This window comes from Talpa occidentalis, unplaced genomic scaffold (assembly GCF_014898055.3).
Source record: "Talpa occidentalis isolate TD23 unplaced genomic scaffold, MPIMG_talOcc4v2.1 talOcc4.7, whole genome shotgun sequence".
In the NCBI taxonomy this organism is placed as follows: domain Eukaryota; kingdom Metazoa; phylum Chordata; class Mammalia; order Eulipotyphla; family Talpidae; genus Talpa; species Talpa occidentalis.
In genome coordinates, this window is record NW_023605083.1 from 129,524,932 (window position 1) to 129,551,608 (window position 26,677).

The following is a 26,677-nucleotide window of genomic DNA, read 5'->3' on the forward strand; positions in this document are numbered from 1 at the left end:
CCCATGTTGTCTTCAGTTCTTCCATGCCTTCCACTAGCAACGTGGTGTATTTGTAACCAAGATCATCTGACAGCACACCCCAAGATACTTACTATTCAGCCCTGTGTGGTACAATGTCCCGATTCCCAGGGACAAGTATAAGGGCTTGGGTGTTGGAACCAAGAAAACGGGAGTCTTCACTCCAGTTCTAACACTCAATAGCTGTTTGACTCAGAACACATTTTAAAGGATTAAACCAGTCCTGCTTTTACATAACTTGGTGCCATAATTGGCCCCTCCAAACCATATAACCTATCATTGTCTTTTTTCATCTACCAAATGGAAAGCTGAAATAGAAACCTTAACTCCCATGGTCCTGAAACACCAAAACCCAAATCCTTTGTCATTTTCAGAACAATGGCTAAGAGCAAATCTACCTCCTTTTTTTATCCAGGGGAGATTGTGTTCTCTGAGTCAGCCCTCTGATTTTTTTTTGGTGAGTAGAGTCAGGCTTCTGATGATAGCCCCTAAGAGTCTGTAAATGCCTGCCATGGCTGTGGTGTCCAGACCTGATACGCTTCAAGTGCCTGCCCAGGGGCCGGGGCCGAATCTTGCAAATTAAAACACTAAGGGTAGTAGGGACGAGACATGTGCCAGAGTATCTGACCAGGAGTGTCCACGGTCCAGCTCTGGCTTATAGAACATGCAAAAGTGAGGTTGATGGTTCGATGCGAATTTCTAACTAATCCAGGGCTTAGTTGCCAGTAAAGGCCTTTGGCAAACACCTATAGGAGAAGTGTCTAAATGTAAAGTGTGAATCACTGGAAATAGGAACACAGTCAAAAGAAGGGAATTAAGTTCATTAAAGGTGTGGTAGCTAATTTACTGTGCCAGCACATAATGATCCCGGCTGGCACTAAATGTTCAACTAGTGCAAACCCACCCAAACTTGGCAGAATAATTGACCCTAGCCAACCCAGCCTCTTGGCTTTCTCTCTGGGGTTAAATGTGCTTAAATTAGTAAAAATAGGGTTTGGACTGTGGGCCTTTCTTGTCTTCTAGATTGGGGCTGTGTTGTATCAACACCACAAGGACAAACAGCAACAGACAACTCCATGGGGTGGGGAAGGGAAAAGGAGGTGGATGGTGTGCTTGGCATCTTTCCATGAGAAAACCTACCTCTAAAGTTTTAGGACTTTGGGAGCTACACTAGCAAATAGTAGAATTCACATTTAGATTCTGTAGATTTGCACTTGCAAGACTGCAGGTAGGTCCCGGATAGAAGTACAGGTAGCTCCCTGGAGAAAAAGACCTCTATTCCCAGGGGGCTACTTTTGGGATGACTGTCCCCACACTGTCCCCACCATGGCATGGGGTCCGTGGATAGCTAGTAGGATGGGACAGTGACCCACCTTGGATACACAGATCTTAAAACTAAGTGCAGTTTATGTGGGTACGTGGGAGCATGTCACAAGATCATGTTTGCTACTTACTGCAAGGGACAGAGATTCTCTAATAATAGAAGGGGAGGCTAGACCTGTTTGAATTGACACTTCCTCCACTCATTTTAGGGCATCTAAGTCTCATCTGCACATGATTTACACTGCGGGAATTATTTATAAGGGCCTCCCTGGTGGCAAAAGGGGTTAAGTCTCAGCACAATGAAGCTATAGGCAGCCACTGCAGCTTGAGTTCTATCCCCAGCCAGGGAGCTGACCCATATGGAATTATTTATATGGGATTCATTTTATACGTGTTCTGGATAATAGATGAAAGTGACCATCCCTACCCTCACATCCAGGATGGGCTTTAGGACTACAGTGACCGTAGCATTTGAATAATGGCAAGTACAAGTTAAGGGCAGGGTGCTAAGAGCTCAGAGAAAGGAGTCAAGGAAATTAAGGCATACCTATTGCATACCGCCAAGCATTGAATTTCCTTAAAATCTAGGTCAAACACATAGAGGCTTGGAAAATAACTTTTAAGGAAAGTAGTGTATCTGTGTTTTAGTACAGGTGGATTATTTCTTTGAAATTTCTGTCTGCTGGTCATAAATAGATAATTTGGAACAAGATGTGAATCCCCCGGTGTCAGTCATCTTTGTTCTTACACTGGGAGACTGGCAGAGCTGGCATCCTTGCTATTAAGAGAATAAAGGATTGAAAAGAAATCACCACATTTGGTTAGGAAAAAAAGCAGAATTAGGTTTTATTTTTTAAATGTGTTTTTTATTATTTGGTTATCTCTATTCATATTAAAATCTTTATGGTCAAATTGATTGAGATATCTACAGTAACAGGTGGGCCTGTTGAGATGGTTTACACAGATGGCCTCAATAATATTTCCCAACAATTATTAAGCCAGGACAAATGAGTTGTTAAAATGATTTCTCAGGAAATCTGCTTAACAAACTTTTATTGAGCACCGAAAATGTGAAATATGTCAGATAATGAGTGGGGAGATCCAATTATGACCAAGAAGACAGACTTTTACCGTCGTCGTCCAATGCAAGCCGCAGACATTTCACTACCATAGTATCATCTTAAGAAGAAGCCAAAAAGGTGTTCAACTGGGATGTTAAAGAGGAAGAAAATTAAAATGGAAACTGGAATGTGGCTGAGAATGGAAAAGGCAGAGGGATACCCAATAAAGAGAGAATGGACTTAAATTTTATTGGCAATGAGAATTTTCTTGACCTTTTTCTATATTTGTCAGGCTTTGGCTAACTAGAGGATTCACACCGACGTACTTGCACGTTAATGGGGACACACACATCTAAAAAATACACATATTGGGTAAATATATATATATATAAATACATATATAATCAAGAAGAGTAAAGGTGAAAATTTTGAGAGGAGGCTAAAAAAGTAAGCTTAATCATAAAAAAAATCCAGGCAAAAAGAAAAAGAAGGGTTGGCTTTCTTTTTAAAAAATACTTTTATTGAATTAATACTGGTTTCCATCTGTTTCCATTCTCGAAGTGTAGGCTCCCCTCTTCAGGCAATGCTGCCCTGGTGCCGATTGGGTCCTTGTAAAAAATTAAGAAAAGCTAAAAATTCGATCACAGAAGGGATTTCTCCACTGCAGAGATTCTAACGTTAGTTAATAATGGGAATTTATTTCCCCCAACTTCTGCTCACCTTTCCCTCACATTTTCTGCCCCTTGGATGCTGCATTGGACTCTTGTTCGCTGGAAATATCAGAGAATGTTTATTTGGAAAAACTTGATTAGTTGTATATTGGTGTTTATTATGTCCACTTTGGGAGGTGTCAGTGCGTTTTCTCTGACAATTTTGGTAGAGAAATTGCAAAAAGGAAAATGTGTTCATCAGAATATGAATGTTACTCCTGAAGTTCAATCTCAGTAGCCATTCTAGTGTGTACCTGAGTCTATTTAAGGGCAAAAGGTGCTCTTGTCCCACTTATATACTTACATGGTGAGACACCAGGCTTTGCCTACATGGGGGTAGAGAGTCTGACAGGCAAACTGTGATTCCTGAGGTCAGCATAAAGCAGCATTTGCCATAAATTAGCATTTAGGGATGAATTTTTAAAGTGTAACTGATATTAAAATTAAGTCAAAGATACAATATCTAAATTCCATGGGATCAGGCAGGGGCCATTCATCAAGGGCAAAAGCCCTGGTATAAGGAACATGCTGGGAAAGCAGTCCCTGTGGAAAACAGCAGGCAGATAATAGAGATAATGGGCTTTCACCAGCAGGAACAACGGAGCCCCCGGGGCAATAGCCCCTGGTCACTCCACCCTAGCTCACAACCCCAATAATGCATCCCCCATACCTATGCACTCCCTACTCACATGCCCCACCTTTGTACCTGATTCCAGTAAACACAGACTGCCTTCGGATGGGCCTCTCATTTTTCCACAGGGAATGGGTAACCTCTTTCATGCCCAGCTCCCCGCAGGAGGAGCCCTCGAGGGCTTTTTTCTTTTTGTTGTCACCTGACAATTTGATCCATATTGGAGATAATAATATCAGCAAAGAGCAGGACTTGTTTGACCTTTTCTGGTAGTTACCCATTGAGAAAATAAAAATAGTTCCCCAATTTTCCCAGGGCAACACTAAAACCTTCACAGAAGGAATGTTATTTATTCTCATCCCATTACAGGTTACAGAAAAGAAACGTCTATTGAATATGTGCAAGATAGTCGTCTAAGAACGTTACATGCAGCCACACTAACTTCCTAAGGATGTTTTCCTAATTTTCTCTGTAGACTGAAGAAGAAACTAAGACATGAAGTAGTGAAATACGCTGGTCCAAGTGTCCAGCTGGATCCCAACCAGGCTACTTGATGGAGTCTTGTGCTTTCATATATTTGTTTGTTTGTTTTAAAGATTTTATTTATTTTTGTGTAGAAGAAGTGGGGTGTAGGCCAGAGGAGTGGAGGAGGGATGAGAGGATTCACCAGAGACAGAGTGGGGAGCAGAGAAGGCAGATCCACTGAAATCCACTGCTGAGGGGATCAGCAGGGAGACATGGTCTGCTGCATCATGTTGGTAGCTCCCTGGCCAGGGATCGAACTCAGGCCCTCATGGTGATAGCATTGACACCCAACCCCTAGGCCACCAGGGAGGCCTGTTGTAGAAGCAACTCAACCCATGCTCAACAATGTCATCATGAGCTGGGGTTCTTTGCTTTTGTTTTTTGTTTCCCCTTTTCCTTAATAAAAGAGTAAAACATGCTTTGTGCAAAATAACCCAGAACACTTAAAATCACAGATAGGCGCCACCTCAATCATGGGTGATTTCACAGCCCAGACATCATCCTATTAACATCTCATACCACCATGTGGGTTTATATGAGAGGTACATTACATGTGTAAGAATCTACCATGTATGAATGAGGTTGTCATACTGCATTGCAGCTGACTGTTTCATATGTCCACATACCCCCAACATAATCTCAAAATGTTTTTCTGAATCCAGGACCAGCAATCTTTGGTCCAAAGACAAAGTGTGGTGTCATCTTCTTTTGGTTAAACCAGTCTTGCTCAAACACATGTGCATTTATGTGTCTCCATATTGTCTGTGTGGTTTTCACTGAAAATTTCATAATTGTCACTAGGACTCTGTGGTCTGCAGAGGCTAAAACATTTTCTGTCTTGCCAACTCCTGAACTACAGCTTGATGTCCAACACCTATTCTAATATGGTTGTAGCACAGTGCCCTCGTAGTGTTTACATAAATAGTAGTGTGGCATACGGTTTGACGTTTTCAAGGAATAACATAACTTTCTGTTGTGTTGAGAGAAAACTAAAAAGAATCAAAGTTTTTTATAACCCAACAAAGAGCATTAGCACAGACACTCATTGTGGGTTTCCTAAAAATGTGACCATGGAACTCTATCATCCAATTGATAAACCAGGCAGAAAAATGATCATAAAACTAGATTATTCATAAGAAACTGAGATCTAGCATCATCCCCTAATGTTGAACAATCCAATCATTATTTTCTCATTTCACCAAAGTGTCTGATTGTATTTTATTCTGGCCACTGACCTTCCTGTCTTCTGTATTCTCTCTTAACTTAGTACATCTCATCTGTTCTACATCGAAACATTCTTTAAGAAGACAGTAACCCTCATACTAGATCCTGTGCACCCCGAGCTTCCCCTGTTCTCTTCTCAAACCCTCTCTGGAGTCATAAATAGAAAAATTGTGTGCATTTTTGCAACTAATCCTTTAGATCCTCAAGCTTTCTCTCTTGATTCTTGACAACATTCTCTGCACAATTCGTCCACGAGAGAGTACATGAGTTTTATGTAGTGCCAGAGCCATTAAAGTGAACATTTAGAGAAAGAAGAAAAAAAAAAACCTGAAAGAAACAAGGACTTTCTTTCCAAAAAATGCTCCATGGTGGCTCCAAATGGGCCCCGATGCGGAAATGCTGAATCTGTGTATGAGCCCTTCAGTGGCAAAGGAAAACAGGCCACCCTTATTAGAAATTCTCTACAGCTAAAGATGTAACATCATAGCTAAATTCAGTCGGAGACAGGTCGAGCAACAAAGACCAGGAGCCAAGGCAGTCTAGTCGACTCTGAAATTTGATTCAGGCACCAGATTATGAATAGATTTAACTAGTTCGCCAAATGAAAATGTAGATTTTGGCACCGTCTGAATTTTTTTTTGAAGGGGAGGGGGTATTCTATACATGGAGTCCCAGTACACACTGAGGGGATATGAAAAAGAGCTTTTTATATTCTATAACTACTCAGTGTATGTTAAGGGGGGAAAAAACAATTAACCCAATAAATGCCAAAAAAAAAAAAATCCAACCTATTTCACTACCTCAACCATCCAACTTCTTTTACGTTACTTTATATAGCAAGCTTTCCCATTATTTAAAATGCCACAGCATCAAGCATCAATAGTCAAGTAGTTACCCGTGTAAACTTTTATTTAATTGCTTACATCTGGCTCAGTCTCTTTCCATAGGAACTGTGATATGGAAAGAGGCTCAAATCCCACAGCAGGTAAGTAGCACATTGTCAGTAAGGATATGGAAATCACATTTTAATTGTCCTGAGATTTCTCAGATTCCCTTCCCTCCCCTGGTGAGGGTGGCAGTGTATGCCACTGACACAATGAACTTCAATTTCCTTCTACTTCCTTAGCATCGGCCTTCAGAACACTATTATTCTAGGCTATGTGATGATAAACAAAGATTAAAACAAATGAAAATAAGAGAGGGATCATGGGGATCCCTTTCTACTTCAATATTACAACCTGCTTCTCCTCTGTCTCCAATCTTGTTCTTCTTTCTTTAAATGAAACTTTCCATAGTGTCCTTCACTAAAACATCCTGTCCCAAGACCAAGAAACTAACTGCATTGGAAATCTGTTCAAATGCTATTCAATGCACACAAGAGAGGATTCAATAAAACACATTTGATTAAAAAGGTTGTATTACTGCATGAATGATTTTGGGTAACTCTTTTATCAAATACATGACATTTCTGGGTGCACGGGAATTGTTTTTGTTTTGCATGTCTGTGAAGTATTTTTGGACTGTGCATGATAAATTCTGCATCATTAAAGGCAGTAGAGTGAGGTGAGCACCCAAGTTCAAGGATCAAATTCTGATTCTGCTACTTTATGGCGGCACGACCTTGATCAAGTGTCCTAACTTTGCAAGACACGCCTTCCTCATTAGGATGTTAATCTAATGAGATTTAAAAACAGGGTTGAAATTACAAGAGCATTGTCTATTCAAAATACATTCAGTCAGTATAGACTATGGGCAAGTCACTGAGAGAGATATGATATGTTGGAAATAGTTTCTACTAATAATGAACTTTCAAGAGCCAGCATCCAGTTATATGCATTTCTGAATTTAGTAGGGACTGGCGAGTTCAATGAAAAACAGAATGAAGAAGAAAAGTTGAGTTTCTTGAGTGCTACCTGCATTTGTCTGAATGCAAACTAATAAATAAATAATAAAAAAAAAACCCTGTTTTGCTTTTAATTAAGTTTTTCTCTTTGGGTGAGAATTTTGCTACCAATGGCATAGACATTTGATTGACAGTCACTTTAAGATATAACCAGGTGATGTCAATATATTCCCATAAATTATGAAAAGCTAGTTATTGACTGCATTGTGATGGAACAATTGTTCCTAAATCCTAGCAATAAGCCAGATTATATCAGCACTGACTATGTCATCAATCATCGAGACAAGCAATATTTATAGTAATATCTAGGCTGAAAGTGAATTATGGCATTGTGGAGTTTTATTATTGGGAAAGTCCCTGCATTTTGTCTAGTTCTGCTTTCTATTTTTGCCAAGAAAGAGATCCAAACACAGAGATAACACAGGTAACTTGCACGATTCCTATTCTCATACTTATGTCTAATTGCTAATTTAGCTCAGAACTAAATTATAAATTCCTTTAAATGACTATCAATATCTTCATTTGTTTCAACAAAATACTTACTGTCTTGAAATGCAGCAAAATTTTACAAATATCTGATTTTCTGTAATATCTGAGTTTAGTTAAAATGCTTGCAAATCTCACAAACTATTATGTCTTCCTTTTTTTCTGGCAACTTCAGAATTTCTTGGTTAAAAAGTGGTTAATTATTTTTATTAAAAATTTACAAGTCATTGTAAGTCATCATTTTCTAAAGACACATGTGCAAGGAAAGTTATGGTTATCACAGACTGCTTTGAAAAGAGGGTGTGCTAAAGGATGGATACTAAGAGAAGACTATTACTAGTTTTTTCCTCATATATCCATGGCCTGGAACTCTTAGTAGAATGCAAACTTTTTGCTTGCCTACATTAAAATAAAAGCAAGTCATATTTTAATGGAAATGGCTATGAAAAGTGTGAAAATTTTTCAGACTTAAAATTGTCAGAATTCAATCTGTCAGAATAAGTTTCTTTTCATTGATAGAATAAGAATGCCAGTGAAATAATATCAATTCTTGAACACAAACATTATCCTTCCAAGACTTGTGTTTGTGTTTTCAGATGATAAGGGAGCAGAAGCGAAGGGTAAGAAGAAGAAACAAGGAAGGCCCCAGAAGTCTGTTTGGCTACTGAATGCTTGGCAAGAGGAAGAATACCCCAACAATAGCTGCATTTCAGAGGTGTGTTAGTTTGGGGATGTGTGTGTGTGTATTGTATTGTTGTGTGCTTGTGTATGTGTGTGCATGTGTTTATGTGTTACCTGATGTTCCTTAATGAATTCTGACTGAGAATGCTAAGATGAAAGTTGAAAGACATTTTGATTCACCAAATAATTGATATTTTAATAAACTTGATATTTTAATAAATAAAGGTTTATTTTAATAAACCTTTGCTATTAAGGAAGTCAGCATTCTAAGGGGGCCCAGGAGCCCAGATAATAAATGATTATATACTCATCCAGAAGGAACCGCAGCTTGTGTTTTAAAAAAGTTGTGTTTAACTGTGATTAGTATTAGGTCAACAAAAAATAAAAACTGTGACTCTGTTTCCTAAGTTCAAGTGAAACACAGGGGGAAGAATTTGGTATTTCAAATACAGTATAATCTACTAAGTATGAATTTATTTTAACATATTTGAAAGATTATTTTCTCCTCATTCTTTGGACCTTTAAAGAAAACGTAGGTTTTTGTTCCCCTTTTAACAAAAGAAATACATTGATATTGATATTGGATTAATCATGTAAACAAGTGACCTACATCTTAGTTCTTCCCTAAAATATAGCTATGACAGCCATATCTTTCTTAGCATCATGCACTGATGTATAAGTGATATCTTTCCTAACATATGTATGTATGGCTAGGAAAATGTTGGTTGTCTCATTAAAAATGTATATTTCTGAGCCTGCCTGGTGGCCTATGGGTTAAGTCTTAGTACTATGGCCCACTATTGCCTGAGATCAATCCTCCACCAGGGACCTGACCCTCATGGCGCAGTAGACCTCTCTCTCCTGTCTCACTCACTGCTCCCCTCAGCAGTATATTTCGTCAGTCTGCCTTTCTGCTCCCCACTCTGTCTCTGGTGAATCCTCTCACCTCCGGTACCTCCGGCTTACACCCCATTTCTTCTATACAAAGATTTAAAATATATATATATTAAAAAATGTATATTTCTTATTTCCAACCACTCTATAATGAAAGAGAAACCAGGATGAGACATTTACTCACTTGAGAAGATTCAGTGACTGAGGAGATTTGATGACTAAGATGTTGCTGTTCATTGACCACTTTGTCTGGAGTTTAAATATTTTTTTTAAAATTTTATTTACAATATGTGTGTATGGATGAAGCAAAGACATTTGTACTAATAGACTGACCTGTGTATATACTCAGTGCATTCAGCAGACTAGAGGGATATTTTTGTAAAAGACATTGAGGAGGGTATTTCACTTATACACCCTTTTAAATACCACAAGTCAATAGACCGCGTCTCTACAGATAGAAAAACAAACTTGAAACCTCTAGAGGTATATTTTGACTACAGATGCCAGTTACTTGTGGTTGCATTTTACTCTGATTCCGTTCAGGTATGTGATCTAGGAAGTAGTAGAGGTAGATGTTTAAAAGTAAAATGCAATAAAGAAGAGAATGTGAAGGAACACCCGGCATATGCATATTTTCTGTCGATTAGTGGTGACATATTGTGATGAAAAGGGTCTAAGTATTTAGGGTATTTCATTAGCAGAGAAAATACACATGTCTTTGTATTTGCTTTTACTCATAACACTATTGAGATTTCAGCCCAAACATCAGTGCCCTTTCTGGGTACCAGAGTGTTGTTTCAGGGATGATAGCTAGAAAGGCAAAGTTACAATGGTATTTGGATGGTTTCATGTTCTACAATGAGTATTCAATGATTTAAAAAGAACAAATAAAATTGAGTGAGTGTGCACTGATTTACAAAGAATAAATACAAAGGAAAGGAAAGTTAATCCAGGGATGAAAAAAGCTTATAGCTATGTCTTCTCTGATCTATTATTTCTCAGGTTTTTAGAACATTTCAAGAAAAGTCTAAGAAAAAAGGAAAACTATTCATTGTCTCCTTTCATTTGGTTAAGCTGAATGGAAATATTAGGTATATAACAATTTGCTGAAACAAAGAATATGGGATGTTTAACACAGTATAGTAATGGTGCATCATAGTAACATAGCTAAAACATGGATTTGATACAGAATGCATTGTAAGTGACTGAGTATCAATATGATAATATGTGTGCCTTCATATGCATATATATGTATGTATATATACATATATATAAACACATACAGGAGACATAAATGTACTTGCAAAGACACTTTTGTTCTTTCTATCTTAGCAAAGGGAGTGAAGTTCTTCATCCTGTGCTTTGCTATAAATATTTACTCAAAGTAAAGTGAAGACAAAGTTCTCCCAAGTCTAATGAAAACAAAACAAAACAAAGTAAATCTAAGTCCAGTAATTAGCAAATTTTAATTGATCAGTAATATAATTAAGATGAAATGGTAATTTGAAGGAAATTTTGGATATAATAGATTTTAAATATGTTCAAACATACATTTATAGATGACATAATGACTCATTTGGTAACATCTAAACTCATTCCTTATTTTTATTTTAAAAGATTTATTTATTTATACAAGCACTGGGGTACAAGCTAGAGGCGTAAGAGGGTGAGAGAATTCACTAGAGACAGAGTAGGGAGCAGAACAGGCAGAGGACCGAAATACACTGCTGAGGGGAGCAGTGGGCATGACAGGAGAGGTCTGCTGTGCCATGTGGCAATCTCCCTGGCTGGCCGGGAATCGAATCCTTGCTTATGGAGGCTGCGGACAGCCTCACGTGCTGCACTCAACCCAATGTGCCACCAGGGAGGCCCTCATTCCTTATTTTTAAAGAAAATTAGATACATAGTTCCTTAATGTGATAAAGAATATTTTTCTCAAAACTAACAGATAAAAATAATAGTCATTAAACTAAAATAAGCACAGATGATTTGAAGACAAATATGATCACCATTATTAATTTTTTTGACATATACACAATAATTATAAAATATCCCTCTACACATAGACAGATATTTTAAGTATCTTTCATAATTTTAAGTGCATATTAAAAACAAATACTGAGATATCATTTCTTTCCATCAAATTTGTGAATAACAAACCAATCTGAAAGTGAGGCTTTAGGGAATAGGCTTCCTCCTACATTGAGAGTGAAATGTATGCACAAAATTTCCAGGAGAAATTCATCACTACCTGTAAAAACAACATCTACATACATTTGCTTTGAAGATATACTTTCAACAGTACAGAAACACACATGAATAAAGATGTTCATGCATAATTGTCCGTAATCATAAAATACTGGAAATTAAATGACTACATGCAGACCAGTGGTTAATTCAACTGTGGTACATTTGCACATTGGAGTATTACGCAACTGTAAACAATGATAGGAAACATCTCTCTAAACTAAGATGAAGTTATTTCAGGATATACAGACAAGCAAAATAAAACCAATAAAATTTTCTATTATGTGCTTCCTAAAATAATGAAGGGATATGAGACAGCGTGCATACTTCTTTCTAATTATCAAAAAGAAATATAGGAGGAGTAACCAGAAACAAATGGTACATGCCACCCACAAAGGCTGGCACAACCAAGGTGGAACAAGTAAATGATGAAGAAGCAGTATTTTTGATTATATATATATATATATATATATATATATACAACAAGCATATATATGTATAAAATTTATACAGATATATATTTATTTAAGGTCAGTCCAGACCACTTTCCAAAATGGTGGTATCAACTTCCATTCCCACCAAAAATGTATGCAGGTTCTTTCCTCAAGTCCTCCCCAAACCCTGTCCTGAACTATGATATTCTCACAGGTGTTAGATGATATCTCATTGTGGTTTAAAATGTGAAACTTAATGCAATAACACATAAAACAAAATATGGCAATATCTTAATTTTTGTGACTACAGTATCCATTGGGGAAAATAGAATAGACGTAAAACTTAGATTTAATAATATAGTTAAAAGATAGAGCATAATTTAGCAACTCAGAACTCACTAGGTTTCCAATGTATCAGCAACAGTCAGAAAATACAAAACTGTATAATTGCCTGAGCAAAATTCATATGATTCTTAAGAGCAAGTTTAAGAAAATCACAGGAAATTTGTACAGAAAGTAATAAAACGTTATTGAGAGAACAGAAGATCCTGGATTAGGAGACGGTACTATTTTCTTGGATGGAAAAATTCAATCTACAAAAAAAGCTTTCCAAATTATTTTATAAATTTAGTGAGGTACCTATTTTCACATATCTGAACTTAGATTTCCTAAATTAACCTAAGGCTTATTTGAACATTGAGACCATTTAGAAAAGAAATATAATAATGTGGAAATTGTCCAAAATTTTTAATACATAAAATATTCAACTTCCATAACTAAATATAATAAAACTTAATAAAGCAAAATTTTAAGTACTTCTCTACTAATGCCAGAATCATTGTACATATTAGCTTATTAAGATAAATACAATATCAATAAATTAATACTCAAGAATCATGGTATCATATTCAACGGAAGATCACAATTATTTAATAAACACTACAGGTTAGTCGGTAATAAACTCTTTGGTAATAAAAGCAGGTTTTTCTTATGCCGCAGAATAAATCATAATAGCAATAATTAACTTATTTGAAATTAGTCAGGGAAGGAAATAAATCATACAACTACCTGCCTTTTAGTAATTAATTTAAATTTACATGTACTGCAATTTAAATATGCATATGGTTTACGTAATTGAAAAGCAACATTTTCTTCTTCATTCCTGTTTTCACTCACATTATATTGCAATCTTTCATGTCTGTATAATTTTTATAATTCATCATTTTAATGTTCTACCCAAAATGGAACAATTAGTCATATTGATCCTAGAATAATTAAACATTTCCCCTAATGTGGATGCTGGTTTGTCTCCCTTGGTTGCTGTTAGTATTCACTTTGGTACAACATCCTAAAGGCTTACTTTATTACTACTTTTAAGTGGCTTAGTGAGAATCATTTTAAAGTAGTAGAATAATTTTATGAATATCTTTTTTTTTTTAAAGATTTATTTATTTATTTATACAAGCACTGGGTTCAGTCAGAAACACGGGAGAGTGAGAGAATTCACCAGAGCAGGGAACAGAACAGGCAGACTGATGAAACACACTGCTGAGGGGAGCAGTGGGCACAGCAGGAGAGGTCTGCGCACCATGTGGGACCCTCGCTCTGTGGCCGGGGACCGAACTGGCGCTGCAGAGGCTGTGGGCAGCCTCGCAACCCAGCGCACATCCGCTGCGCCACCAGGGAGGCCCTATGAATATCTTTTATAAATTTTTCCTATATTCTGTGTTAATGGATAAGACATTCCGAATTGTGCATGTGTATACCCACACATATATTAAACAATATTTATATATGTAAATATAACTTATGTAAATATAATTATGCACATATGTATATGCACATGTGTCTACAACTTTTTATAAATATACAAAATGATATATATATATATATTTGTGTATATCTCAACGCATGGTAAGCAGTGTGTGCATATATTTGTATATATTTTGTTTTGTGTCTTAATAAATGAGAATTTTACAATTTATAAAGCTTATTTCACTGTTCATATTTTGGATTTTTTTTTTTTTTTACATCTGGTTATCTGCTGGTTGCAAAGAAGAAAATTAGAGCCATTTGGCTTTTTTGTCAAATTCTACTTTTGTAGAATCTGCTTATTTTCTGACGAATTCATCTCCTCCTGTTTTGTCCTAAAAACAAACAACAGGAACAAAAGCAAATACCCTCACCTCTGTCTTCCATCTGTTTGGGAGGGAGGGGCTTACTCTCCCCTGCCTTCAGATGCAATTCATGGTTGGAAACATTTTTTCCACGTGCTTCTGAAGTCCGCAGGAGCATTATTTGATCCAGAAATTATCTCACTAACTTGGAGGCCAGTCGATTTCACACTGAGTAGACTTCAGCAGAGAGAATCCACATGCTGTTTTTGATATTCATTAATCATCTAGCTAATTTGTTTTAACATAGGAGCGCTGACAGCCAATGAATGTTATTATAGCAACGGTGACTGCATAATCCAGACTATTATGGCATTAACATTTACGAATCTGGCAGCTCCATGTTCAGATATGGTCAATGTTGTCTTTCAGTCTAATTGCAAATATATCTATATTTAATTCACATCTGCTATCATCATTGAGTGGGCTAGGGAGAGCCAGTGGGATAAACGGATTACAACTTTGTGTTATTTTGATCATTAGACCAAATAGCTGTATTGAAATCCTGCAGTTTATGAACCTGTGTGATAAATGCATGGTTTTTATTTTAACATTCTTATGTTTAAAAGGAAATGAAATTTTACTGTGCCATAGAACATCTGTTTACAGTATGAATTCAAGTGTCATGCATTACATGGTACTGAAATTCTCCCAACTTGGGAGAATCTTTGTGTCTATGTGATAAAGATGAGGGAAGTGAAAAATAATATGGATTACTATTTTAGAATTCTAGAAACTCATTCTGCACCAATATATCACATGGCTTATAAAGCTATTATAACTGTTCAGAATATCCAATTTGCATTACTCTTACTTGTCTGTGAAAGACACCATCTTTATTATGTTGTTGATAAAGACACAAAGTAGGCTTAATAATTAATTTATCTAAAGTCTTTCAATCTGTTAGTGGTTGAACTGGACTATAATCAATGTCCACTAATTCTCCTATTCAGCCTTCACCAATACAGTGTTTTTGTTTGAGGGACACCATGATTTCTCAGTTTTAATAAAATCAATAAAACCTGATGTCAGAAACTCAGATGAAAGACTCCTTTTTCCTTCCTTCAAACATGTAGAACGAACATTTCCTTGTTTTTATCCTCTCATCAGTATCATTTCAAAATATTACTTCCAAGAAAGAAGGTACTTCATTTACATGAGTTATAATTTTCTGAGTTGTTATGGGGGAACAGTTAATAATGTCTTTCTTGATTTACTTTATTCTCTGAAAGAGGTGGATAGTTAAGTGCCTTGGATGCATGGTAGACATTAAAAGCAAGGAAAAAAATCAAGATGTTTTAGAAAACCCTGTTTCCTGCACCAAATTACAACTTTCACCCAGTAGGATAATAGAGGAAATAAATGGTTCTTTCCTTGAAATGTTTACATTGTTATCTAGAGTCTTTTAAACAGTAGCAGAGCTGTGGCTCTCTTGATTTGCTCACTCATTCTGTCATTAGAGAAATACATAACTTCTTCCACAGGGAACTATTTTTCTGTCTTCACTCTTTTCCTAGGTCCTTTTCCAGTTCATCAGGGTACTGTCAGAATGCTGATGTCGTGGCAATGCTTATTTCTCCCCATGTGTGGTATAGTTGCTCAGTTATTTCTCACACTGAATGTGTTCAGGGGTTTTATGCTTGACAACAAGCAACGGGACATCAAGTCATTTTGTTTGTGGAATGCTGGCCTTCAAACACAGGTCTGTGGTTCATGAGATGGGTCTATGGAGCTGAAAAGAACATGCAGCACGGTCATAGAGAATTTTCTCCATAGTCACAAGATGTATCTTGTATTTACTATGAAGACTGATATTTGTTGATAAAACAGTGAATTTAAAAAAATATTTATTTATTTAAGCATACAAGAACTGGGGTATAGCCAGAGGTGTGTGTGGTGGGGGGGGGCGTGAGAGGATTCACCAGAGACAGAGTGGGGAGCAGAACAGGCAGACTGACTGAAATACACTGCTGAGGGGAGCAGCAGGAGAGGAAGAAGTCTGCTGTGCCATGTGGGTCAGCTCCCTGGCTGGGAATCGAACTCATGCTGCAGTGGCTGCAGATAGCTTCATAGTGCTGGGACTTAATCCCTTGCACCAACAGGGAGGCCCAAAACAGTGGAATTTAAAAAGAGATCGCTCGCTTAGATTTGAGTGGTAACTCTAGATAGTTACAGTAATTAGCACACAGATGTATCTTACAATTAATTCATTTCAAAAGAGATCTTTCATCAGCTTAAATCATTTATTAGGGAGAGATGACAACATTGGAAATCTCAGCTATGTCTTTTAAGATAAGGGGAATTAATATCTTGTGTTTAAAGAAACACTGATACTATGGAACCGATAATATATTTTTCAGAACCTAAATGCAAATATTACGCTGCTGTATCTAGCTTGTATGCAAATATCTTATAATCAAATTCAAGTCTGTACTATTGGCTTATTTTTTATTATAAATGTTCACTAAACTTACAATGAGAACAAATGTACAATATTATACAAAGGGTTTTAGAGAGGACTAAGAATTTCCTTGAAGATGCTTTACAAATAAAACCTCAGTCCAAGAAGCATCACTTGAGTTTGTATATTTCCAAGCAGCATCATATTCTAGCAGAATGAAAATGCTCCTGTGTTAGAAACTTAAAAAAAAACATTGGATGTGATTTATTTTTTCTCTGCCTAGCTATACCGAAGTTTTATTTTTCCTTTTCTGTGAGGTAGAATATGTGCCAGATAATTTGATAATAATTATTAGATAGAGACAATAATTATTTTAATGTATATTTTGGAAACTGCAATTAACATCTTATCTTGGAATTTGAGTATTATTATTATTTAATTTACTATGTAAACATGTAATTCAGTACATTTATATAATTTGTTTAAGCAAATTACTCTTAAGAAAATAAATAGAATACGGACTTTTGTCTGGAACTAGACAAGGACATCCTCAGGGCAATTTCCCATGTACTAACTTCCTTTTTCATCTCAGACCCTAAGAAGGAGGTTATCCTGAGACTAAGGGCAGGCATCCTTCCAAATGAAGGCTAAAATATGGACTGAAGGACAGACTTTTATTTTAATATGTGAAGACTAGCTGATTTGAAAATCACTGTGTAGTGCTCCTTTTCAGTGAGAGCAGCCAGACAGCAGTGAAGATGAAATGGGTTTTGAATGCAACACTTTGTTGCTGTCTATCTGTGTAGGAAGATTGAATTATTTCTTATCATTTACAAGACTTTTTCTGATGAAATTTACTTTGATTATTTCAAGACTTTTTCTGATGAAATTTACTTTGATTATTTCATGGCTCTATTTTAATTTTGTTAAGTGTAATCAGGATATCAGAATTGGGCCTCCCTGGTGGCACAGGCAGTTGAGCGCAGCCCTGTGAAGCTGTCTGCAGCCTCTGCAGTGCCGGTTTGATCCCCGCTGGCTGTGGAGCAACCCACATGGTGCAGCAGACCTCTCCTGACTCACCTGCTGCTCTCCTCAGCAGTGTATTTCAGCCGATCAACCTGTTCTGCTCCCCACTCTGTCTCTGGTGAATCCTCTCACCTCCAACACCTCTGGCCTGTATGCATAAATAAATATTATTTGTATGCATAAATAAATATTTTAAAAAATAGCAGAACTAGCATTTTAGCACTACTGGGATGTAATGATTGCTTACTGAAATGATTTTTAATTCTTAACATGATAATGGTGAAAAGTGTGAAAAGTCACACTGCTGAATCACAATAAACTGACATTTTTCCCTTAGGTCTATAGTGTCACGAGAGAAAATTAATCACTATTATAAAAACCTTAACTCACTCTGTTTTTCTTAAAATCCATCAGCTGGTTTTTTGTTTTTAGTTAAGACATAAGAAAGTTAAACTGGAAAAAAAAAAAAAGTCAAATGACCTACCTCAGTTCCAAATAATAATTGGCAGGGACTTTTATGGAAAAATCATAGCTTCTATGTCTATAAACTACTGAACCAGTCCTCAAAGTTCTTGCAATCATTTTCATTTAATTTCTTAGGAAGGGCGTTCTGGCTGGATATATACTCTAATGAGGTCTTGAAAACCTAGCAAAATCATACTTGCCTTTTTTTTTTAAAGTTAATTGGTTATTTAGGTACAAAGATCTTTATTGATAATTTAAAATATATTGCATTTATAGCTCCCCCCCCCCAAAGTAAAGAAGTCAACACTTTCTTTCTAATGTGTTTTAATTAACTTTATTTCTTTTAAGGCAAGTATATATAATTTCTAAATAATTCTCCCCATTTTTCTACAATAGCAAATTGTAAAAATGAGTAGATTTCTACTGTTCCTAGATATCAGTAAAATAAAGATAAATAAAGCAGGATGATTAAATATTTTATCTTAAATCTATATTATTCAAAGTATTCTTATCCATATTACTCAATCTGTAGTATAACCTTGTATATCCTTAAATGTTTCATTTCAAATTTTTATTTATAATATCAACTTTTACATCCAATAAAACAGCATAAAAGTCTTACCAAGTCTGTTTCATAAAGTCTATGTAAATCTGCACATATTTAATGATTGCAATATATTTCTTGAAACTACAATTATTAAATGGACAGCCCAAAGGAGCTTCTAAATTTCAGTAGAGAAATTTTGCAGATTATTTAGATTTGGTTGGTAGATGGAGCAAGAACCATCTTATTGGTGAAGCTCAGGGGCATCATTTATTTGGGAAATACAATCATTTGTCTTTTCTTGTTAATGTAAAAGTTGACTGGTTGTCTTTAATTCATGTCAAGTCATCTGCATGTTCAACTTTGCAATGACCTGCCCTGTTTCCATTATCTTTTCCCCCCCAAATAGAATAAAAATTTCCCTTCAGTGATACTCAGGGTCAATAGTTGATAACATGGAGTGACTTCTCACACATTTCTATAATCTAGTTAAATTTTAAACAACGGTCACTGTAGAGTGGTAACGCCTATCAAACAAAGAAAGGAAAAACAAGACAGCTTTCTTGTAATTTATTTTCAACTGGCTGAAAAAGAAAAGAGAGAGTCAAAGAAAGTTCCCTTGAGAACATAGTCTCATGACATTTCTAACCCGATTTCCAGGCCACAGAAATCCTGATGGATATTCAAACTCCAAATGGCTATGCAAATCAAACTTATGAATCTTTGGAGAGTCATCTTTCATTGGCTTGACTTCAGTGGGGAATAGCAGTAAGAACAGATGGGCTACTAAGGCAAAAGGTCTCCATGCTAATCATATCAAGAAAAATCCAAACCAAAGAAAGGCAAACCCTGGTTAGGTTCTTGATGGCTTTAGCTCTTCAAACGAAAAGACTTCTCTATGGTTGATTACAGATGGCAGCTGATTTTAAGGAAGCAGTGAGACTTTAGCTCTGTACATAAAGCGAACACAGGCATAGCCTAGAAAAAGAGCAAAGTCCCCTCTCCATAGTAATGATACAAACTTGAGGGGTCAATTTGAAGAATGATACAAACGCTATTTTAATACCGTGGGGCCAGGGAGGAGTTAAGGAAATTTTCAAACTCACTTAGGAGAAAAGTCAAAATGAGAAACAGAAGAAAGAGATCCAAAGAGCCCATGAGTAATTCTGAGTGATAAAATATTAAGATCTGTAAGCAAGCAGAGGCCACCAGCTCTGTGGCCAAGAACTCTGAGTCATGAAGCCAACACAGTAGACACTTCCCTCCAAGAGTAGCTCAGGGCCCGCGTAATGAGAACAAGCAAAGCCCTTTTCATTTGCAAGTACTATTCATAGCAAGTGCTGCGAGACATCCTCATTCATCAACAGAAAAAAAAAAATCTATCATGAAATGGAGAGTAAAAAGTAAGAGAAAAGTCAAAAAAACAACGGCCTCTGTGGTCCTACTGGATGAAAACATAGTCTTTCATCATCTGAAGTTGAACTGATTGGCTCCCAAAGGACCTCAAATCTTCACTTACTGATAGTAAAAGTTGCTCCATAAATGCTCTGCATGGACTCGGCGTCGGTCTCTCTTGCATTTTACAAAGTTTTGTTTGATAGGAGGTCACATGTTCTCTACGGGACACGAAGGAAAAAGAATAATTTCAGACTTTTTCTCCTAACTCATAGCAGAGTAAAGAGATAACAAAAAATAAATGTAGAAGCTGTACAGGCATTGCTTTCTAGTCCACATTTGTTCCTTCTCTCCCTTCCTAGCTTTCTTCCTTCCTCCCTTATTTGCCTCCTCTGCCTCCCTCCACCGTGTCTCTGTCTCTGTCTCTGTCTCTGTCTCTGTCTCTCTCTCTCTCCCCACCACCTTGTGCTTTGTTTCTATTTCTTTCTATTTATTCCATTTAAAAGAAACTGTGTCTTTTGCAATGACCAGTAAACCCAAATGCAGACCAAAACACTGCAGTTCTGACTCTCCCTTCAGGCTCTTTCCACAGAGTAAATGATTAATTTATTAGGGCAAGGGAAAAAAAAAAAAAAAAAGGAAGTGACATTTTTTTTCAAACACTGTCAACATGATGACTTGACCTCTGAGATAGGCTGAAGAACAAAAAGGAAGGATTCTTTCTAAAGCTTTTCTTCTCCAGGGCTTGACACTAAGTGTAGCTAATTGTCAGCAGCATTATGAAATCCTAAACCCGTTCCATGAACCTCTAGTTAGAAGCAGACCTTGGCTGAGAATGACTCAAGCAAAGTTTCCTTCTTCCCTGCTCCCCACTCCCTCCCCTGTTTTTGGTTGTTTTCCCTCCGTCCATTGTATGACATCCAAGATTTCACATGGAAATACCCCATGGCTTGTTTTTCTGTGCAGGTTAAAATCAACCTTAATTTTGTTATTTTTCCCCCTAAGATGTCGCCCATCCCATTAAAATGATTAGGCATTTCTTTTGAAGAGTTACCTGAGGTAAAAATCTAATTGGCACGTTGGCCACTGAAAAATGATGCCAAAGGCGGAGCCGTACCAGCCAGGCTGCTCGGTGGCGAGCTTTCCTTCTGCAGAGGCTCGATTTCACGCCGTGATTCAGATCCCACGTGTTTGACACTGATGATAAAGCGTCTGTGGTTGTTAGGCGTTTCAAAATGGAACTGTGTTTCCTCAATAGAGAGAACTAACCAACATTAAATATCACATTTAAGTACACAACAGTTATAGATGGAATGACAACATGTACCCTGGTTCCTCCCAGGGAGACATTGTTGCTGAGCTGGAAGGTTCCTGTTGCTTGGTGTTGGTATTGGAAGTTCCAGAATGGGCAACCATTTAACCATTTAAATGGTTTGAATGAGATTATGTTTTACAAACTGGGTTTTCAAAGTGGAAATTGTATGCAAACAACTGAGCTGAAGGAGAAGATGTAGGAAAAGATTTCAATGGTAGCTTCATTTGTTTCCCCAGAAAAACAAAATGGCGCTTGACACTGATGGGAGATTAGGGTCGATTCTGACCAGTGATGAAACGGATGGCTTTAAACCAGTCTAGAGTGAATTTCTGTACTACCAAAAATATTTCTTTTACAGGAAAAACTTCAACTCTTGTGAGAATGAAATGTGCTAGTAGTGATCAAAACTCCGCAGTGGACCATGGCGGAGACAATCTTGGGAGGTCAATCTTTTCAGTGATGGCTTTTGTGTATTAAGACTTGAATCCTCAATGCTTCTTCAAGAGGAAGCAAATGCATGTACTGAGTGGGAAGGAATCCAGAGTAGTGCAACCAGGGAGTTTCTACCTCTGCCTTTTCAGCCTATAATCAATTGGGTTTGATTCCTCTTCCTTGAACTCAAACATCTAATGTCAATTTTGACATGAAAAGAATTCCCATTAGGTAAGAGTGAGAAAGGACTCCCTTGCTAACATTTTGTTCTATGAATTTAAGAAGTGAAACATAGAATTATCATTGCAGAGACAGCTTTCTGTCCTCATGGTCTCCACCCCACCCTATCCATCCAAATTAAATCCATCAGAATGTCCACTAAATTAATTCTTTGGTTGCTAAGGTTTAGAAGGCATGCTGTCTTTCAGTGTTGCAAGTTTCTCAGTATTACAAGTGTCTCCTTTTGGTTCATTCTAAGTTTTTCTTCTTGTTGCAAATTATATATATATATTTTTTTATATATATATAAAATTCAACTTTCACCTCTTACTAATCATGCCACAATGGGGAATCAGCACCTCCCTTCTGAACCTTATTTGACATTTTCATCAATAAAATCAGGATAATTTGATGGGAAGTGTGAAAACGCATATAAATCAACACAGGCTTTGACATATATTGGCTAAAATAACAAAAGTAACATTAATAGCAAAAACAGTATGTACGGAAATCACTTTCCTTCTGTTGGAAATTCTATTGCAGGTAAGTTCTATAATTGTAATATTTGCTAGCATAATGACAAGCTTTCTATCAGGCTTTTTACTCACTGAATAAACTAACTCGTAGGAGTACTAAAATGATATCTCAAGCATAGACCCTCTGAAGTTCCATTTGATTGGTTTCAAACTTGATGAGAAATTTTGGACCCTTTTCTTCTATTTATTTAGAACACCTGGCATCCCAGAAAAGTGTTGAAAAGGCAGTAAGGGAAAATGTGTCATGTGAGATTTGCCAAACAGACCTTGGGTCTTGGTTGTATTGTTGATATTTTGCCATGAGCTATGTGGTGCACCTCCTTAGTGTTCACTGTGCATGGGATACAATAAGTGGTTTCATTTTCTTGGGAGTGTACATGCAGGGAAGCCTCCACCCAGAGACAGGGGACTGTGGTGAGGGGTTGCTGGCTCCGCAGTGAACACGTTTTGCTTCAGCAGCTTACCATGTTCTTCTGTAAACAAACTCTCTAATTTAATATCATGTTAACATGCTGCCATTGCCGACTTTTTCCAAAACAGTTTTACCCAACTGCCCATCCACTGATGAATGGATAAGCAAAATGTGGTATTACAATTCAATAGTATCCACTGGTTGAAAAATAAAGGGCAGAAGCACTAATACCTTCAACCTGGTTAACCAAAATGAACCTCAGAATCCTTACGCTGAGTGAAAGAAGCCAGACACAGAAGCCTGAATAGCATAGGACTCCATTTCTATGAAACAACCAGAAAATGCAAATCTATAGACAGAAAATAGACTTGTGGTTGTTTGAGACTGGGCAGAGGGAGTGACTGCAGAGATTTCATGCAGCCGATGGAAATGTCACGAAGCTGGCTTATACTGATGCTTCCAAAGCTTTGTAAATTTACCCCAAATCACAAACGATACCAGTTACAATGAGTGAATGTCATGGTGTGTAAATGAATCTCAATGAAGTTCTTAAAACCATGCTGATTGGAGAAAGTCCTTGTTTAGCACTATTGTCCTAAATATTTTTGCAGCAGGGAACTCAAGAAACCTTTAAAAGGAGATGGTCAGGAACGCACCATTGGGGGAGCCTGACGAGGGATGTCATTTTGGTAAATTGCCCTTTCACAACCACATAACTCTCTACTCGATATTATTGGAACAAGTGATGAAAATGTGAGGCAGACAGGTTCACAAAGCACCCAGCATCCATTCTGGGACTTGTGCATAAATTATCTTCATTACTTCTTCTATTTACCCATCTGTCTAAAACGTCAACCCAATGAAAGACGGTAAGGAAGAGTCATGGGGAATTATTTATTTATTTGTGTTTGCAGTGCCCTCTCTGTCAGATGTTTTACAGATTAAGAACAAGGGAGGGGAAAGTTCTGCACCAGGGAAAACAAAACTAAGGCCAAGTTTTCTTTCTGTCATTACTCTACTGCCCCTCCACCCCTCCTGCTCCTTCCCACCTCCCCCCACCAGCCTCATATGGCGACTTTGACAAATGACAATGCAAGAAGAGAATTTATGTTGGGTCTTGGAGATTAGCACATTATCACAAGCAAAACAGAGCCCTCAGCCTCCGCCACCAGGGAGCAATTGAAAAAGTCTTTGAATGTGACAGATGGGTCAAGACCCATTTCTGCAGAAGCGAGGATACTGTTATGCAGGGACTTGTCTGGGTAAAAGCCCTTGGAGAGCCAGGTGAAGACACTTGGGCCTGGATGAGGAGCATTTAGCCAGAAAGCTCATTCTGGAAAGGAAAGAGGAACCGGGTAACTCCCCAAAGACCCCTGTGTTGAATGATTTAAGGCTACCTGTAGGAAATGCCTTTTACTTTATTGCTTTTTAGTCTCTTTTCTTTTCAAGGGAAAAAAAAAATCACAACACAAGCCTTCCCTTCCTTCAACTCCTGTCAGAGTTGCCCAGGAAGTTTTAGTAGAAATTACCCCATCACTTTCTTGTAATTTCTCCAATAATCACAAAATAATCTGCAAGTGGGACCCCAGATTAAAGCACAATGGGCAATAGAATGTTTTGCTATTTTAAAAAAGGTTTGATTATATGAACACTTATTTTAAAAGCTTGCAAGTTTCATTGAGACTATTAATCACAAAACCATTTCAGGGAAAAATTATAAATACAATTTTGGGGCTGAAATGTAATTTTTGGACTGAAAGACACTCAGGGTCCATACAATATTAATTCATTCTTTGAATTATATTAACCGGATGGTCTCACTCATAGCAGGAATCTAGAAAACTTAAATAAGAGACCAGGAAAAAGAATAACTATAAGAAAGTGATAATCAAAATCGACAAACAACTATGAACCAGAGACACTCTATGGAGGGTGGGGGGTGGGGAAGGGAGGGATTGGGGTCAAAATAAGGGGGTTGCAATTGTATGGGGAATATAAAAATAAAATTAAAATTTTAAAAAAATTGATTTTAAGTAGTTAAAAAAATGTGGGGAAACTAATTTTGAGAAAGTATTTGAAAGAAAAGTTGTTTCTAAAGGTCATAAATAACTGTAAATCACTATAATGATTTAATGTTTGGACATCTTGTAGGTATGTGACAAATAAGAAGTAAGTGAGGATAAATGATTTAAGAAACTTTGTATGAAGGGTGATGGAATGGTATTTATAATTTAACTTCTTGGGCCCTACATACTACAGACTATTCACATTTGGGAATATCCTGTGTACTTAAAGTTGGTTAGTAGAATCTTTGATCTCTCCACACTAGATACTAGTAGCATCCTCTACCCCCTGTTGTGTCAACCAAAACTGTCATCAGACATCTCAAAATGTCCCAAGGAGGTGGAAACAAATCAGACCAGATTGAAAACCACTGATTTAGACAAAATTGTTTTACACTCCAGTTTCAACATTGCTTTTATGTGTGTCATTTTTACCAGTAAAAACCTTTCCGTGGAAGTTACTGATTTACCAGTAAGCCCTACATATTTCTCTTGGCCAAAATTCATGTGGATTCTGGGTGTTAGGTGCTGTAGTTATACTGAGAATCTGGCATCATTTCATCATTGTTAGCTCTTTTGACCCACATGTGTGGAGGCAGTCGTTCACACAATAGTCAGAACAACAACAGAAATTGAATGTTTCCCAGGTGGCAAGTATTTAGTTGAGGATTCTACATTATACTTTTGAATCTCACAAAAGTTATGAGATGGTGGTAGCTGTTATAATACCCATTCATTGGATGAGGCTTAAATAAACATATCAAGGTTTATTGGTTGGTGAATCTGGGATTACCCAGTTTAAAGAAGACATCTTTAAGAAATCTGAATTTATGGGCACATGAATGGACACATTTCTATAGCGCCTTTTTAAGTTATAGAGCAATCTCTAGGAATGGAGGCCACCATAGTTCCCCTCCTTATCTGAAAATGAAATATGCACCCATGCTTCAGGGAAAAGCTCACCTTACTCTTGTAGTGTCTGTGCCTGCACACATAAATATGCTTCTGTTATCTCAGAGATCCTGAATGTCTCCATTTCAGCCAATGCCCTTCCTCTCTCCCTTCCTTTCTTTCTCTTTTTCTCATTCTCTCTTTCTGAAGCTGCCTAGGTAGTTAGATTAAAGCCAGGTACTTTACCAATGTGACTTTGTCCCCAAAGGGGACATTTGGCAATGTCTAAAGACATTTTTGATTGTCACATCTAGAAGAATGCTGCTATCATCTAGTGGCTTATGGCCAAGGGTACTTGCTGAATGATTTAGATTTTGCAGGATAGCCTCATGCCGCTAAATGCCATCCAGTCCAAAATGTTAACAGTGCCGAGACTGGATGAGAACTCCTGGGCTAGAAGAACACAATCAGCTTTAGAAAGCAAGCAAGGTTCCCTGCTGTAATTTCCTTGGGAAACAAAATTTCTCATAAATTAGTTGGGATCTGTTATTCATGTTGGCTTTCTGGGAATGGCCAATGAATCGCATCACTCACCATTTCCTCTTGGATTCTGAACAGATTAAAAAATATTCAGAGATCAGATAGAACTGAAAATATCAGTTCTATT

At 37.1% G+C, this 26,677-nt stretch overlaps 1 long non-coding RNA gene across 1 annotated transcript in view; it reads right to left on the bottom strand.

The window, feature by feature from the left end:
* LOC129144892 (uncharacterized) overlaps positions 1 to 21,478 on the bottom strand; it is a 66,706-nt gene extending 45,228 nt beyond the window's left edge. Inside the window, exons 1-2 of the long non-coding RNA XR_008549694.1 lie at positions 21,197 to 21,478; positions 20,267 to 20,363 (exon numbers count right to left, since the gene is read on the bottom strand). This is a non-coding gene — a long non-coding RNA (uncharacterized LOC129144892). The remainder of the gene's footprint in view (positions 1 to 20,266; positions 20,364 to 21,196) is intronic.
* Positions 21,479 to 26,677: the final 5,199 nt, after the last annotated feature.